The sequence below is a fragment of the Triturus cristatus genome, chromosome 2_1, assembly GCF_964204655.1.
Source record: "Triturus cristatus chromosome 2_1, aTriCri1.1, whole genome shotgun sequence".
In the NCBI taxonomy this organism is placed as follows: domain Eukaryota; kingdom Metazoa; phylum Chordata; class Amphibia; order Caudata; family Salamandridae; genus Triturus; species Triturus cristatus.
This window is the reverse complement of record NC_140581.1, coordinates 547133117-547148967: the sequence shown is the minus strand read 5'-3', so window position 1 is coordinate 547148967 and position 15851 is coordinate 547133117. Positions and strand designations below refer to the sequence as shown.

General features: G+C 48.8%; 1 protein-coding gene across 2 annotated transcripts in view; it reads right to left on the bottom strand.

The window, feature by feature from the left end:
- The window catches only part of RASA1 (RAS p21 protein activator 1), a 1052852-nt gene that overhangs the window by 742626 nt on the left and 294375 nt on the right, over positions 1-15851 (bottom strand). The gene's annotated exons all lie outside the window — the stretch shown is intronic.

Sequence of the window (15851 nt, the reverse complement as noted above, 5' to 3'; positions counted from 1 at the left end):
TACAGCTACCATAAACGTTTTGCTGAAAAAGTTTTTAATAGTCAAATTTGCTACATTTGCCAATGATTGCTTGCTATTGATTGAAATGCTTGGATTTACTATATCTTGTAAATTCTATATCTCGGGAATCCTCCGGTTGATGTTTTCGTTTTAGTGTCTAAAAATACAGAAAAATGCAGTCTATTTTTATAGACTGGTGTTGGATTTCTTTTGTGTCTTGTTGATTTCTTCTTCAATTTTTTTGGTGCTGTTTAAATGCTTTCCACTTGTTCCTTTGTGTAAGTCTTGCTGCTTAGAGCTACAGCTACCCAGGGTTAAGCTGAAGGTTTGACAAACTAAACCTAAGTGTGCTAAGGGTTTTGGTAAGTATCACCTTGTGAGGTCGCACAATGACACCATGTAATACACCCTATTTCCACACAATTGCCAAAAATGTTCCTTCTGTGTGGATTGCCAGCACCATTATGGTGGTTTGAACAGAAATAGTTTCAAATGTGCAAACGCTGGGGGGAAATTCCCAACTATTCCGTGACATCTTGCATGTAGGTCGTAGAAATGGCCCTTCACTTTGGGCATGTATTTCCAGGTCTGACATTTACAAGAGGAGTTCCAGAACGTCCCCATGGCATGGTGAACAAGTAAGCTCTTTTGCCCTACTAAAAGGAGCAGCTCTGATGGGGAAAATACTCACCATGTAGAGGCATTCTGGTCGGTTTGCTTTTTTTTTTTAGTTTTTGGGAGGTGCCCGCGTAGAGTGTTACCGTAGTCGAGTCTGCTGCTGAGAGCATGGGTGACCGATTCCCTGGACTCAATGGGGATCCTCATGAAGATCTTATGAAGGAGGCAGAGCGTGTGGCAGCAGGAGGACAAGGTGGCATGGATTAGGTGGTTCATTGAGAATGAGGAGGCCAGGATGATGCATAGGTTTGGTGCGTGGTCCATAGGAGTAGAGGGGATTTCGAGCACTGCAGGCTACCAAGCTCTGTCCCAAGCGGAGGGAGAGGAGCCCAATATTAGGACTTGGGTCTTGTTCGATTTAAGCTTGAGGCAGCTGTCCTTCATCCAGGTGGTGACTGCCTTCATCCCGTCGTGGAAGTTGCTCTTGGCGGCTGTGGGTTAGTCTGTGAGGGAGAGAATAAGCTGGGTGTCGTCAGCGTAGGAGACTATGTTGAGTATGTGGCTTCTGATAATGCCTAAAAGTGGGGCCACTTTGATGTTAAAGAGGGTGGGGCTCAGAGAGGATCCCCGAGACATTAAGCAGCTGATCTCTGTGGGTTCTGATTTGAAGGTTGGAAGTCAGGCTCTCAGCGTTCGGCTGGTGAGGAAGGAGGAGGTCCGGCGTTGTGGAGTCTTGCGCAGAGGGTGTGGTGGAAGACTGTTGAAAGAACCGAGAGGTCCAGGAGGATGAGGGCTGCAGTCTCACCTTCGTCGAGGAGGATGTGGATGTTATCTGTAGTGGCATGGAGAGCCGTCTCAGTGATGTGGTTTCTTCTGAAGCCCGATTGGGAGAGGTCCAGGATGTTGCTTGTTTCGACAAACTCAAGAGTTGGGCGTTGATGCCTTTCTCAATGACTTTGGCTGGGAAGGGGCGCAGAGAGATTGGTCAGTAGTTCTTGAGGTCCGTCGTGTTGGCAGAAAGTTTCTTCAGCAGGGGGTTAATCTCTCCGTGCTTCCAGTCTTACAGGAAAGTTACAGACTGGATGGAGCAATTGGTGTGGTACAGTTCGGGTGCGATGGAGGTGCGAGCTCCGCTGAAGATGTGGTGAGGGAAGGGATAAGAGGGGGCTCCGGAGGCGATACTCTTCATGATCCTGGAGGTGTTGTCAGAGGTGAGGGTAGTCCAGTTGGTCAAGGTCTGCTGGGTGCTGGAGCCATTGGGTGGGGTGGTTTTGGTGGGGTGGAAGAGTCTTGGGTTGCTTAGTTGTCGTAGATCTCCTTGATCTTGTGGTGGAATAAGTTCACAAGTTTGTCGCAGAGGTCTTGGGGCGGGGGGAGGGGTTTCTGCTTTTTCTGTGCTGGGTTTGGCGAAATCTTCGACTATGGCAAAGTTCTTTGTTGTGTGCGTTGATGCGTTCCTCGATGACTGCTTTCTTTGTTCTTCTGGTGAGGTGGTGGTGTGTAGTGACGGCGGATTTGAAGGCTGTGTGGTCTACTGTGATATTGCTGCTCCTCCAACTTTTCTTGAATCTTCTGCAGGTGCACATCGACTCTTGGAGGGCAGAAGAGAATGGCTTTCTTGGAGGGCCGCTTGCCTGATGATTTCTTGAGGGAGGCCACTGTGCTGGCGCAGATGTTGGCGTCCATGTAGGTCTGTGGTGGGGTCTTGCTGAGGGAGATGTTGAACTGGCATTTGGTGACCTTGTTCCAGCTTCTGCGACAATCACGGTAGGCGTGGTGGCGTACAGTGAGTTTAGTGAAGGAGAAGTAGGCACAGTGGTGGTCGGTCCAGTGAGGCTCAGAGGTGTGGCTGAGATGGTGGTGCTTGCAGAGAAGATGTGGTTGAGTATGTGTCCTGCTGAGTGGGTTGGGGTTGTGGCCGGTTGGTTGAGTCCGATGGTGGCGAGGTTCTCCATTAGGGATATGCGGTCTTCGAGGCTGTCCAGGTGGAAATTGAGATAGCCAAGGAGAAAGTAGTCCGTTGAGGTGAGAGCATGGTGAATGAAGAAGTTAGCTATGGCTCCACTGAAGAGGTGGGGCAGGGTCCGGGAGGTCTGTAGACAAGTGTGTTTTGGAGGGTGGCGGTCGGGTTGGCCTCGATCTGGAAGTGGAGTTGCTCTATGTCGGGTGAGCGGTCGTCTGAGCTAGTTGTGAGGAGGAGGGCGTCTTTGTGCATGATGATGATGCCCCCTCCATGTCGGTTGATGCAGTCCTTGTGGATGATTTTGTATCCGTAGGGATGGCTGTTGCTATGTCCAGGGCTAAACTGGAGTTTATACAGGGTTTCTGTGGAGGTGGAGTCGAGCAGGTCCAAGATCTCCACAGCATGTCTTTAGAGGGAGCGGGTGTTGAGTAGGTTACATCTGAGGTGATCAGGCCCGGGTCTTGAGGGTAGGGCAATTGGTAGGTCTGGTATGCGGATGGAGGCGAATGTGCAATTGCAGGTGCAGCAGGTGAACAGGCCTTTGGTGTTCTTCGGCGACGCGAGGTGGCAGGCCAATTGGTGTCAGGTGTTGAGTGTATGGAGCGTGATGGCGTCGAAGCGGTGGATGGCCAGAGAATTAAGGGCTGGGCGCAGTCCAGGCATGGACAGGTGCAGACAGGCTTGCCATTGGCACAGTCACCATTAAGTAGAGTGAGGGGGAGGGCTGGACAGCTGAGAGTTGGGGAAGCAGGAAAGTGGCGCTGGACGGGGAAGGGCCGCAGCAGACAAGCAGCAGCAGGGACACAGAAGGAAAAAATATGCAAAAAGTGAAAAGAGACAAAAGTGACAAAAAAGTTACAAAAGACAGAAAAGATAAAAGGAAGGAAAAAAAGAGATCAGAGGAGAAAAAGGCAGAAAGCCGAGAGACAGAAGGCAGAGCAGCAGCAGAGCACAGATGCTCCCCAATGGACCACCTTGGATGAGGCGCAGGCAGGTGCCAGCAGGTGGAGGGCCTCGAACACAGACCGGTCAGGGGCAGCAGCTACCAGGCAGAGCTGTACTGGAATGGAAGTAGTTCATTGACAAGGTCAGTGAGATTGCTCCCTTTACCATGCAGCGGGTGCCATTAAGTAGTGTGAGGGGAAGGGCTGGCTAGCTGGGAGGCGGGAAAGCAGGAAGCAGGAAAGCAAAGCTGAAGGGGGCGGGCTGAGGGGGACGAGTAGTTGCAAGAACACGGAGGGAAAAAGGCGCAAAACGTGAAAGACAAGTGACAAAAAGCAGAAAATATGAAAGGAAGGAAAAAAGATGTAGTATAAAAAGGCAGAAGGCAGAGAGACAGAGGGCAGAGCAGCAGCCAAGCAGAGATGCTCCTTACTGATCCACTAGGGATGAGGTGCAGGCTGGTGCCTTCGGGTGGAGGGGGGCCTCGAACACACCGAGGCAGGGGCAGCAGTTACCAGGAGGAACTGTGCAGGAAGGGAAGCAGTTCACTGAAAGTCAGACTAGAGAATCTGGGCTTTGAAGTCTGCAAAGTCTGGAGAGAAAAATGGGTACAATGCTTCTCTTTATTTTACGTACAAAGCAGACCAAAGAACCAAAAGAACAAGTTACTTACCTTCGGGAACAATATATCTGTAAGAGACATAGATTAGTTATAGATTCCTCACCTTAGAATTACCCCCAGGCGTCAGACTGTATGCAGAGAATTTTTCTTCAGCGGTACCCCTGCACATCGGTAGGTGGCGCTGGTCGACTCCGCATTCGTCGTTGGCGTAGTAATTGCCGGAATGATGTTGCGTTATCTACTTAAATGCCGCTCCTGCGCACGGACGTCAGTTCTTTACACGACATTCCACGCCAGAAGCGCAGAGCCATGCAAGACACTGACCACTGGTTCACAAAACTAGGGCCGGGAAGGGAAGTCCCTTGGCCGGGAAGGGAAGTTCCTTACCCTAGAAGTCAGTTTGCAGAATGGGGAGGATGGGTGGGGCGGTGAGGAATCCATAACTAATCTAGGTCTCTTACAGATATATCGTTACTGAACGTAAGTAACTTGTTCATCTGAAAGAGACAATTCGTTATGGATTCCTCACCTTAGAATAGATACCCTAGCAATACCAACCACGGAGGTGGGTCTGTAAACTAAGTTCACACCAGAAAGTCCTGGAGAACTGAACGGCCAAAGAAGCAGTCTCTCCGGACTTGGCTGTCCAAGCAGTAGTGTTTGGTAAATGTGATCAATGAAGCCCACATAGCTGCCTGGCAGATGTCATTGAGGGGGATTCAACATCCCAAAGCAATAGTAGCTACCTGGTGGAATGGGCACGCAACTCCAATAGAGGTTCCTTTTTCGCTAAGGAATAGCAGATTTTGATGCAAAGAACGACATATTGAGAGATGGTTTGTTTTTGCACAGCCCGACCTTTCTTGGCGCCCATATAGCCAAACAAAGAGCTGGTCATCCACCCGGGATTGATTTGTGGGATCCAAATATAATGAAAGCGCACGTTTTGGATACACACGGTGGAGCCTCTCCTCTTCTTTAGAAGGATGCGGGAAGAAGGTGGGCAAAGTTATTGTCTGTCCTATGTGGAAAGAGGTAACCACTTTGGGAAGGAAAGAAGGTCTAGTGTGAAGGACAACTGTTTCTGGATGAACAGCCAGAAAAGGAGGTTTGGAAGAAAGAGCCTGAAGCTCACTCACCCTGCGAGCAGAAGTGATGGCAACCACAAAGGAAGTTTTAGGAGGCAAAAGTCTGAGGACAGTTATGCAGCGGCTCGGAAGGAGCGCACATAAGAGAGGTCAGAAGCAGGTTCAAGTCACTGGGGCATTACGAAAGGAATTGGAGGAAACAAATGAGTAATGCCCTTAATGAAGCGATTTACAATAGGGGACTTGAAAAGAGAAGGCTGATCAGGCAGCCGAAGGAAGGCCAAAATGGCCGAAAGATAGCCTTTTAAAGTGCCCAGAGCACAGCCCTGCTGGGCCAAAGAGAGAATGAGGAGGGGAAAGGGGTGCAGAAAGGGGATCCACAGCCTTTGCTGTGCACCATGCCACAAATTTGTTCCATCTACAGGTGTATACCGTTTCCGTGGAGGGACACCTGGCTGCCAAGGTTATGTCACAGACTTCTGGAGGAAGGTCAAAAGCTGTCAACGGTCGCTGCTCAATCTCCAAACAAGGAGGTGGAGGCTGGAAAGGTTCGGGTGGAGTACCGTCCCCTGCTGTTGTGACAGAAGATGCTCCCGAAAGGGCAGTCTGATCGGAGGATCGATGGCCATGTGCAGAAGCTCGGGGTACTAGACTCTTTGTGCCCAGTCCGAAGCCACAAGAATGACTAGGGCCCGGTCGCGCTTGATCTTCTTTAGCACTCTGGACAGAAGTGGTATAGGCGGAAAGGCATATGGAAGACCGCAACTCCACTCGCGACTAAAAGCGTCGCCTAGCGAGTGCCGCCTTGGAAATTTTAACATGCAGAATTGCTGACATTGCGTGTTCTCTTTGGTGGCGAATAGATCTAACCAAGGCTCTCCCCACCGCTGAAAGAGACCATGCACCACTTCCGCGTGAAGATGCCATTTGTGATCCATCATGCACCGGCGGCTGAGTTAGTCTGCCCTGGCGTTTAGAGAACCTGCCAGGTGTTGAGCCACCCGGGACATGCCCTGATGTTCCAGTCACTTCCAGAAACCAAGTGCCTCCTGACATAGGGTTGACGACCCTACCCCGCCCTGTTTGTGCAGTAATATATGGCGGTGGTGTTGTCTGTGAACACCTGCCCTACTCTCCGTTTGACAGACGGTAGGAATGCCTTCAGTGCATGACAGATCACCCAAAGCTCCAGAAGGTTGATGTGGAGCCCAGGCTCCGCCAGAGACCAGAGGCCTCTGATCTCCGCCTCTCCCATGTGGCCGCCCCATCCCAGAAGTGATGCATCCGTCACTACTGTGAACTCTGGTTGGGGAAGGGAGAGGGATCTGCCGCTGACCCAATACTGGTTCGTGAGCCACCACTGTAATTGGTGTGCAGTGCACTCCGAGATCTGGATGCAATCGGAAAGATTCCCCAGATGCTGTGCCCGCTGGAACTTCAGGTCCCACTGCTGAGCCCGCATATGCCACCTGGCATAATCCACCAGCAGGATGCAGGAGGCCACGAGGCCCAGTAGCCTCAGGGTCATTCTGACCGAAACCCGGGATAGAGGCTGAAAGATCTGAATCATAGCCCGAATATCCCAAACTCGCTGCTCGGGAGGATAAGCCAGAAACTGCGCTGTGTGCGGAGCCGCTTCGATGAAAAGGAGCTTCTGAGAGGGAATCAGGTGTGACTTCAGCACGTTGATGGTGAACTCTAGCGAATGCAGGAGGTCAGCGGTAGTCTGGAGGTGGGAGACGACAGCCTGAGGCAAGCCCGCCTTCAACCACCAGTCGTCAAGATAGGGGAAGACTGGAACCCCTGACTGCGCAGATGAACTGCGATCACTGCCATCACTTTCGTGAACACTCGCGGGGCGTTGGTAAGGCCAGAGGGGAGCACGGTAAACTGAAAGTGCTCGTAGCCTACCGTGAACCGTAGGTAAAGCTGGGCCGGCAGGACGGGGATGTGAAAATAGGCATCCTGCAAATCCAATGCTACCATCCAGTCTCCAGGGTCGAGGGCAGACAGGACCTGAGTCAGTGTCAACATTTTGAACTTCTCCTTCCAGAGGAAGCGGTTGACGTTCCTGAGATCCAAGATAGGATGCAGGCCCTTGTCCTTCTTGGGCAACAGAAAGCAGTGGGAATAACAACCACGACCTACTTCTGGGGCAGGAACTCGCTCGAAGGCTCCCTTGGCCAAGAGAGCCGCAACTTCATGTTGGAGAAGGGCCAAGTGATCCTCCGGCATGCAATGGATTTGATGTGGCATGGATAGAGGGGTGGACTATCTGCAAAACCCACCTGCCCGACGTGATATTGAGCCAGTGGGGGAGGTGATGGTGAATCCTGCCCCCCACTTGCGATTGGTGGCCCTGAAAGGTTGGACTAGAAGGGCTTGGAGGGTGCTGCAGAGGGGGCGCTGGAGTACTGGTCTGCCTGCTGGCCCCCAGACCCACGATGGTGGGTCCCACGTCCCCGGCCGCGCAGAAGTTGGACAGCTTGCGGGGCCAGTGGCTCTGGGTGGAACATGGCGGGGCACCCATTCTGTAGCCACCAAAGTGGCAAAAAGCAGATTGCGAGCAGCGCGAGGTGGAAGCGAGGCCAAGGATCTGACTGTAGCCTTGGAGTTCATAAAGCACTCTAGCACGTTGTCTGCCTTGTCGCCGAACAGGCGACGGCCATCAACGGGCATGTTCAAAAGTGTAGCTTGGACATCAACCAAAAAGCCAGTGGTCCTCAGCCAGGTGTAGCGTCTAAGGGCTACTGATGTTAAAATCATCCTGCCTAGCGAATCGGCGGTGTCCAGCCCACAACGGATGGCGAACTTCGCTGCATCTCTCCCTTTGGCTACCACACGAGAGAGCGCGGTCCGGGCCTCCTCCGGACACTGTGGCAGCACCTGCGTGACCATGTCCCACACAGAGGGGGAGTAACGGCCCAAGAGACATGCGGTGTTCACCGACCACAGTCCTAAGCTGGAGGAAGAAAACATTTTCTTCCCAAGATAGTCCAGCTTCTTGGATTCCCTATCAGGTGGTGCGGTAGGGAATGCGCCCTTGGAAGTTGACGCTTGAACTACCAAGCTCTCAGGGGTCAGGTGCAGGGCGAGGAAAATGGGGTCGCCTGAGGCCAGGCAGTGGCGTCGGGCAATTATCCTGTCCACAGGAGCCCTTGTGTTAGGCTTGGACCAAGAGCCCAAAAGGATGTCCGTGTGGACCTCATTGAACGGCAGCAGGGGCTCCGACGAGGCCGCTGCCGGATGAAGCACAACGGTCAGGAGGTTAGTCCTAACAGTAATCGTAGGAAGCTTGAGGTTTAAGGCCTCAGCCGCCCCACGCAACACCACCCGTAGCCACGGTAGGGGGAGAAAGCATGGCAATGTCTGGGGAAGTGTCTAGACTACTGGGCTCACCTAACTCCTCTCTCCAGTCCGGTTCCTCCAACTGGTCTGCCAGAGGGTCCACGGACCCCTCCCAGTCCTCCTCTAGTCTCCACTAGGTGATCGGGAGCACCAGGGGTACAAAAGTACTGGTCAACGCCGGTCCCGACATCGATCCGGCTGTGTCCACATTGAGGGGGAGGCCGGGGTCGACGTCGGCTGGGGACACAACCGGCGTCAAAGGGGGCGGCGGCGTTGCCAATGGATTCGGTGCCGGAGGTGTCACAAGGTTGACCAGTGCCGATCCGGGTCCAGGCCTGAATCCCTGGGGGCCCTGCGGCGCCAGAGCCGAAGCTGCCGGCTTTGAAGGCCTAGAGCCCCCAGCAGAGTCCGCAGGGCCCGAAGGCGCGTCGGCAGAGTCCGGGTGCCCAAAAATAGAATGGAGGGCTTCGTAAAAACTACGAAGTTGAGCAGGGGTCGCTCCGGCTCCCGGAAAGGAAGGGAAGCTCGGAGCCAACCCAAGAGGCTCAGCGGGCAGAGCCGGGCGACTACTAGCCGCATCCGCCGACGGACGGTGAGAACGCAAAGAGCAACGGTGCTTCTTCGCCTTCTTTTTGTACTTCGACTTACCCGAAGACGAAGACTTCGACGAGGAATGGTGGTGATGGCTCCGTGACCGGTCCCATGACCTCCCTCTCGACTGGGACCTCATTGGCATGGAGCAGACTGCTAGGCCTCCAGAAGCTTTCAAGACCACTTGTGCAAAGACTTCGGGCCATGGCCTGGCAGTCGGAGCACGACTTTGGGTCGTGGTCGTTCTCCAGGCACCAAAGGCACACATGATGGGGGTATGTCACCGACATCACCTTGTGACAGGAGTCACAAGGCTTGAAACCGGTCCGTCAAGGTGACATCCCTGTGCACAAGAAGTCGTAACAACGCGAAAAAACGTTGACAAAAATTGAAAAATAGAGTCAAAGAGTGACTCGAGTTACCGCTCTCTTCAGATCTGCGCTGGCTGGTGCGGAAAAAGAAATAACTGACGTCAGTGCGCAGGGGCAGGGTCTAAGTAGATACCGCGAAGTCATTCTGGCGATCACGGCGCCAACGACGAATGCTCCTGGCAACCCATTCAGTATTTACCTGCCCCTGGTCACCCAAGGATGGTAGGGCCAGTACACCCAGGGGGTACTGTCGTTCAATGAATGATAAGGCAATGTTTGTGCCGGTTTTTAAGTTAATAAGTGACCAAAAGATATCCCACAAAATGGTGGACTTGCTCAGGGATTTATACATCCCGTAAATAAATTTAAAAAAAAGAAACCTACATAGGAGAGAAATCGAACCAGGGACAAGATCTCAGCTGGATGTTACCCCCTCCTTCCAGAACTAGAAGCCTGTAAATTTGCCTTGCACTCGCTACTTGGGGAAATAAGGCAAGCTTAAATATCTGACCAACAGCTGTACTGAACCTTCCAGGGAAAGTGACTTGATCCCCAAGAAAATGCGCACACGTCCTAGCAGACTGGAAGACCCAGCAGACATGAGCTCTCCATAACCCAACTGCCTAGTAGGAAGCAGGAAGTACCAACAGCATCATCTGGAGTGACAAGCTGGTTAATTAATTTGCCTTAATTCAGTCAGAAATACCTTCCTAGACCCCACAGCTCTAGAAGTACGGTTATTTCTAGTCACAGTTATGACCTAACCCAAAATGACATGGTCCAAGCTGGGTAAGCGAGATCTATGGATGCCATTGGCCCAATGGGAGCCCATGAAAAACTGAAAGTGACCTCTACGTTCCAACATAAGGCCCCTAGAGATAAAAAGGTACCTTGGGACCAATGTAGTGAACAATGGTTCGCCTGTCCATTTTGTCGTTGTAAAATCCATAGCAACCCATAGGATCCTGAACTGTCAGACTCCAGGAAATGTAAATTTGAGGACTGTCTCACATACTGGACCTAGGGCAACCACAATTTGCCAAGTGGTGTTCTGGCAGTTTGGGTGGAAGATTTATGGGTTTTTCTTTTTTTTCATTTTTGCTGACAATTTTAATTCAGGTTTTTAAGTGTATTTTGGGGCGGCACTCTTTATTCCACATCTTGGTACCAGACTGGATAGCAAGGGCCAGACTTGGGTTTATATTACCCACATTTGCATTTCTAGCACAACTTTCAGACACTTATAAAAGAGTTTAGCTATAGCTAAATACTAGAGACCAAATTACTTCCAAGTTATGCAAATCACTGAAACAAAGCTTCACAATGCAAAATTGATCTTCGGGCCTATGTTATCAGACATATGGTTGTATCCAGTGTTAATAAGTGATAACGTTTGGGGTTGTACATAAACACATCCATTTACTTGCCTGTTCAAGTCATGTTCTATTCCTAAAGGGGAACACAGACGGATGTTAGTTTACTGTGCCATACTGAGCTTTAACTCTCTCCACCGTGCAGAGTAATCTCGCTCTTGCTACAATGACCGAATCAACTTACCTATAGGAAATAACCTATCTAATTGTTGTGGACACATCCAACAGCTATTGTTGACTGCGGAAGTTTAAAATTATTGAAAGTTGCTTTTCTATGTAGAACAGTTCTCAATATTGGTAACTTGCGAGACCACCATCGAAACCCACAAAATAACAGTACACAGACAGCACCTTAGATTGTGTTTTTCCTCAAGGACAAGAGTAAGAAGGTGTAGAGATGTAATGTAGCAAATTGTCTTTAGAGAGAGAAATGAATGCTGGCAAGCAAACAGTATCTAGAAAATTAATAATTACTAAATGTCTTGCTTTGAGCTCGCACCCGAGAAAGGGTACACATAATTCTACCGCATAACAAGCTGTAACCTGATTGTTATAAGTAATTTATTTCATCTGCCGCATTTGCTGATGTAGATTACATGATAAAGCAGTAAACAGCTCCATAAGGGGGTGGCTTGCAAGCAGTAACAGATGTTTGCAACAAGTACAGTTGTGCATATATGTGAAGAATATTACGGAAATTAGCTAATCTTTTTCGTTTAGCCACATATCATGCTGGAGTAATGGGCTTCCACGCCTCTTGTTATGCACTTCTCAAAGGAGGATTACGCTAAATTCTTTCTGGTCCCAAACTAAAAAATTAATTGCTATGAGATTGTGGTGATGCAACAGACAATGACACTGAGTGAGAAGGCCTGGACACAGCAGCAACTTTTCATGGGGATGGATAGACATCTCTAAAAACAGCAAGTGGCGTGGCTGCCTCGCTCACATAGGAAATATCAGGATTAGCCTCATCTTGCAGCATCTTCCTGATTGCATAAGGAATTACATGTGTTAGTGGAAAAGAGTAAGCAAACATACCAGAACAACTGACTCATAGTGCACTGGTCATGGGTTCTTAGTGTGGGCACAGAGAGGTGTATCTCTGGCATTTTGCATTCTTGTTTGGCGCAAAGAGTTCCATTACTAAAGTCCTGCAATGGTGGAAGTATTGCTGAAGCACCTAGGTGCTGATTTCCCATTCCTGCTTTTGCGCTGGTAAGTCCAGCTGAGCAACTCCACAAAGTTGTTGTCCACTTCTAAAGGTGTCCAGCTAGGTGGTGGACATGGTGACAAATGGTTCAATGCCAAACTATCTGCAGTAGTGCTGACAAATGTGAAGTGCACAGGTCACCTTATCCTGGGGTACTGGCATTGAACTGTATGAATGACTTTATAAAAGAAGGCATCATTGTGTTCAAGGTCTGCACTGTAGTCTATGACACAGAGGTGTGGAAGACGTGATTGAGAGGGTAAAAGTCATGTATCAGCTGCAACATCCTGTCTTTGTTTGAGATAAGAAAGCACAGGAACTAGATTCCTTATATTTGCTAGTGACATGGGATGACAAAGTGGTATACTTGATGACATATTGTGGAATTCCAGACAATATTCATGCAAGAAGATGGAGAGCACTTGCTGATCTGAGGTTATATCCTTCAACTGAGGAAGGCATAATCTGATGACTTGCCCGACTGGTATGGACTGGTCAGAGGAGATGTGCAGAAGGGCACTGCTGGGAGTCTGAGAAGCCCTGTGCATTAAGGCACCTCTGGCATTTCCATTACCATTTTCATGGAGTATTGAGAGCACCCCATTCCTTTGCAGCTTCTGTGTCCTTATTTGTTTCCTCCAGCATAGAGTCAACCAGTAGCTCAAAGAGGCACTGCTGCACCTCTGAACGGAAGCAACTTTTAGCTAAGCATGTAAGAGGAGGACAAAGGTGTTGGTCGTGCGGGAAGTTGAGTCTGCAGCATCAAAATCACACCCGATGTTGGCATTGGAAATAGTCTTAACATCCTGGTGAATTTCTTTTTCTTACTTCTTAGAAGGGTCAGGAAGGCACTTGATGAGCTCCTCCATCTCTTCCTACTGGTATCTGGCATACCTCAACTTAAGGTCCACCGAGTTGGGAATTTGTAATTGTGTGACTGTCCCCACAGCTATAAACCGCAATTATTTTATTGCTCTCTTTACCAGATAACAGGACATCTCTTGTAGCTAGCACCAACGCCATCCTAAATGCCATGTATACCACAAAAGTGTCCAGTGAACATGTGTGCGAATGTAGATAGATACTTAGGCAGTGGACCCTTTTTCAATCTGGGCAGGGCAATGCATGTGGCATGGGGTCCTTGAAATTCTCTGCAGAGAATTTTAACATGCTTTTAAACATGGGCAAATAATATATCAACCATTCTGTTTTTGAGAGACTCAATAAGCAAGTCTTCTTCATCTTACTACAAGTGAAATTTTACTTTGTGGTGGTCTGCTGCTTGCTGGATGCCCATGTGATAGACAGTGATGTCCTTGGGCAGGGTGGGTTTAATGGTATATAGCTCAGTAGGATCAGTAGGGTCCACGTTATCATGCCAAGGATCCTCCTATTGTCAGTGGGCATAGGATCCTCTCATCGGTTTGGCTGATATTTGATGGGGTTTGGGTCTCAATCTGTGTGGATGGACTGAGTTGGGAGATGTTTATTCATGGGTGACAGTGCTTGTGGTGGTGTGAAATCCATGGGCTTTTTGGAATAGTGAAATACCCAAATTCTACCAGGATTACCTCTGTTAAGATGAGAACATTTGTAGTGTGCAGCACACAGTGGCCATGCAAGGATGTGGCTGGAGACAAATCAATATTGAGTTTCCTTGCCGTATGTCAAACTGGACACCTTCAACAGTAAAGGGAACACTGAGTCAAGTTCGCTGCCGGCCTCAAAGGTGTCTTTGGGTACATCTCTGTTCAAGGCATCACCACATCGAGGAAGTGCTCTGCAGCTTAAGGAGACTTCAGTGGTAAACGTGCTTTTCAAGGAGGAGATGTTTCAGTGGTTGATGTCAACTGTTGAGTCCACTATGAATGAAGTTCTGGGCTAAAGGCATAGCTCTCTGGAGGCAATTATTTGACTAGCTGATGAAGCTAGCTCGAGGTAAAGCCTTGGAGGGAAGATCGTCGGTGTGTGGTGTTTGCGAAACCCTAGGTGCAGTCTTTATCCTGGGTCGAGGTTTCAACGCAAGCCCTGGAGAAGAATGATCTCAGTAGCCTGAGTTCCTGAAGGGTACATATTCTGGACTCCACTCCCCACATGACTCTGGACTACCACAGGCCCCATTCCTTTCCTTAACAGCCTCAACACACTGTCTGGATGCTGGCACTGGATAGCCTGGATGCTGCATCCTAAAATGTGCCCACTGTCTATTCCATTGGTGCTGGAAGATCTTTTTTGGATCTGAAAGCCAGCCGCATTGTGGTCCTCTGAGAGGCAGAATTACAGACCAAAAGCTGGTCCGAACATGGGAACTTATTACAGATAAGGCAAAATTTAAATGGCATGTTCTCCATACCTTTCTGCTCACAGAGTCATTCTCATAAGAACTGCCCCAAACGTCTTGATACAATTCAGATCCAATGCATTTGACAGGCGTACAAGGTTTTCATTTGCTGAGAAGTGCTGGTGTCTCAGTGTTTCAGCTTTAGCAGCATGTCTGCCCTGGAGCAGATGAGATGCATCGAAAACAGATGGCAGAAAAAAACAATCTACAGTGCAGTCTATGTGCTGGTGCACAGTGGGATCTGGAAGAGATATCACAAGTTGTTTCAAAACTGAAACCTCTTCTTCTTGAAGAAAACTTGTAACATCCATGCCAAACAGTAGATGGTAGGCATGTGCACAGTATGTGATCTAAAGCAGCACATGCTTCAAATACTCATTACTTGAATACTACTAGATTCTTCTGAATGTAAAATTTCACTCACAATTTTGTATTCTCCGTTTCAAACAACGCAACATGTACAATTTGACATATTTCAACAACAGAAACACCAAGGACATTAGTAACAAGTAATGCGAGGATACATTAGGTCTGTAATCTCCCTCACAAAGACCTACCCTGGAAAGGATATCCATTCACATAGCCTTCCACACTCACTCACATTGCATTACCACTTTTACCATTAAGTCCATCTTTTGATAGCTACTACAATATTGATCCATGTATCCGCATGCCTTTCAATTAAATTATTCTTTAAACGTTTTATTTCCTTATGTCATCAATGGTGTTCTCATGGCCATACCTCACAACCACGCTATAATGAATAGTTTCTTTCCTTCTAGTCCCTTATAGAGATTAGCTAATAATTTAAATTCACAGGGTCCTAGTGTACGGGAGACCTGAAATCTCTTGGATGGTTTTCAGCCATTCACCTAAATCTTAAATTCATTTGTCATTCCTTCTTGTATTTTTCCACTAACCCTCATCAGCCACCGGCCATTCTATTAAATCCTGCATCCATGAATGAATTCACAGGAAATACAAGCGAAGCAAAGTGGATAGCTATGCATCTTTTTCCTCATCGCACTCCCAACATTGCAATCTTGTGCATTAACGTTTCTTTATTTATTTCCAACATCAAACAAAATAGGTATCTTTGTTAGCACTGGTATCCAACCTCAAAGTGGTTGCAATTCACTTACAACAAGAAACCACAAATGTATAGAAGGACAACTCCATGTCATGCGCAAGAAATCCACATTGAATTCCAAACATCTCAGACACGCTGATGATCTCTCCAGGTATGTCCTGCAACCTGCACTTATACTTAGTAAAACATTAATTACATATTCTGTTTTGGATTGTTTTCAATTTTTGAGAGACAAATCATCTCATTTACACAGGCGGTTGTTTAATAAGAAAACCCTTTGACCGTGTTCAT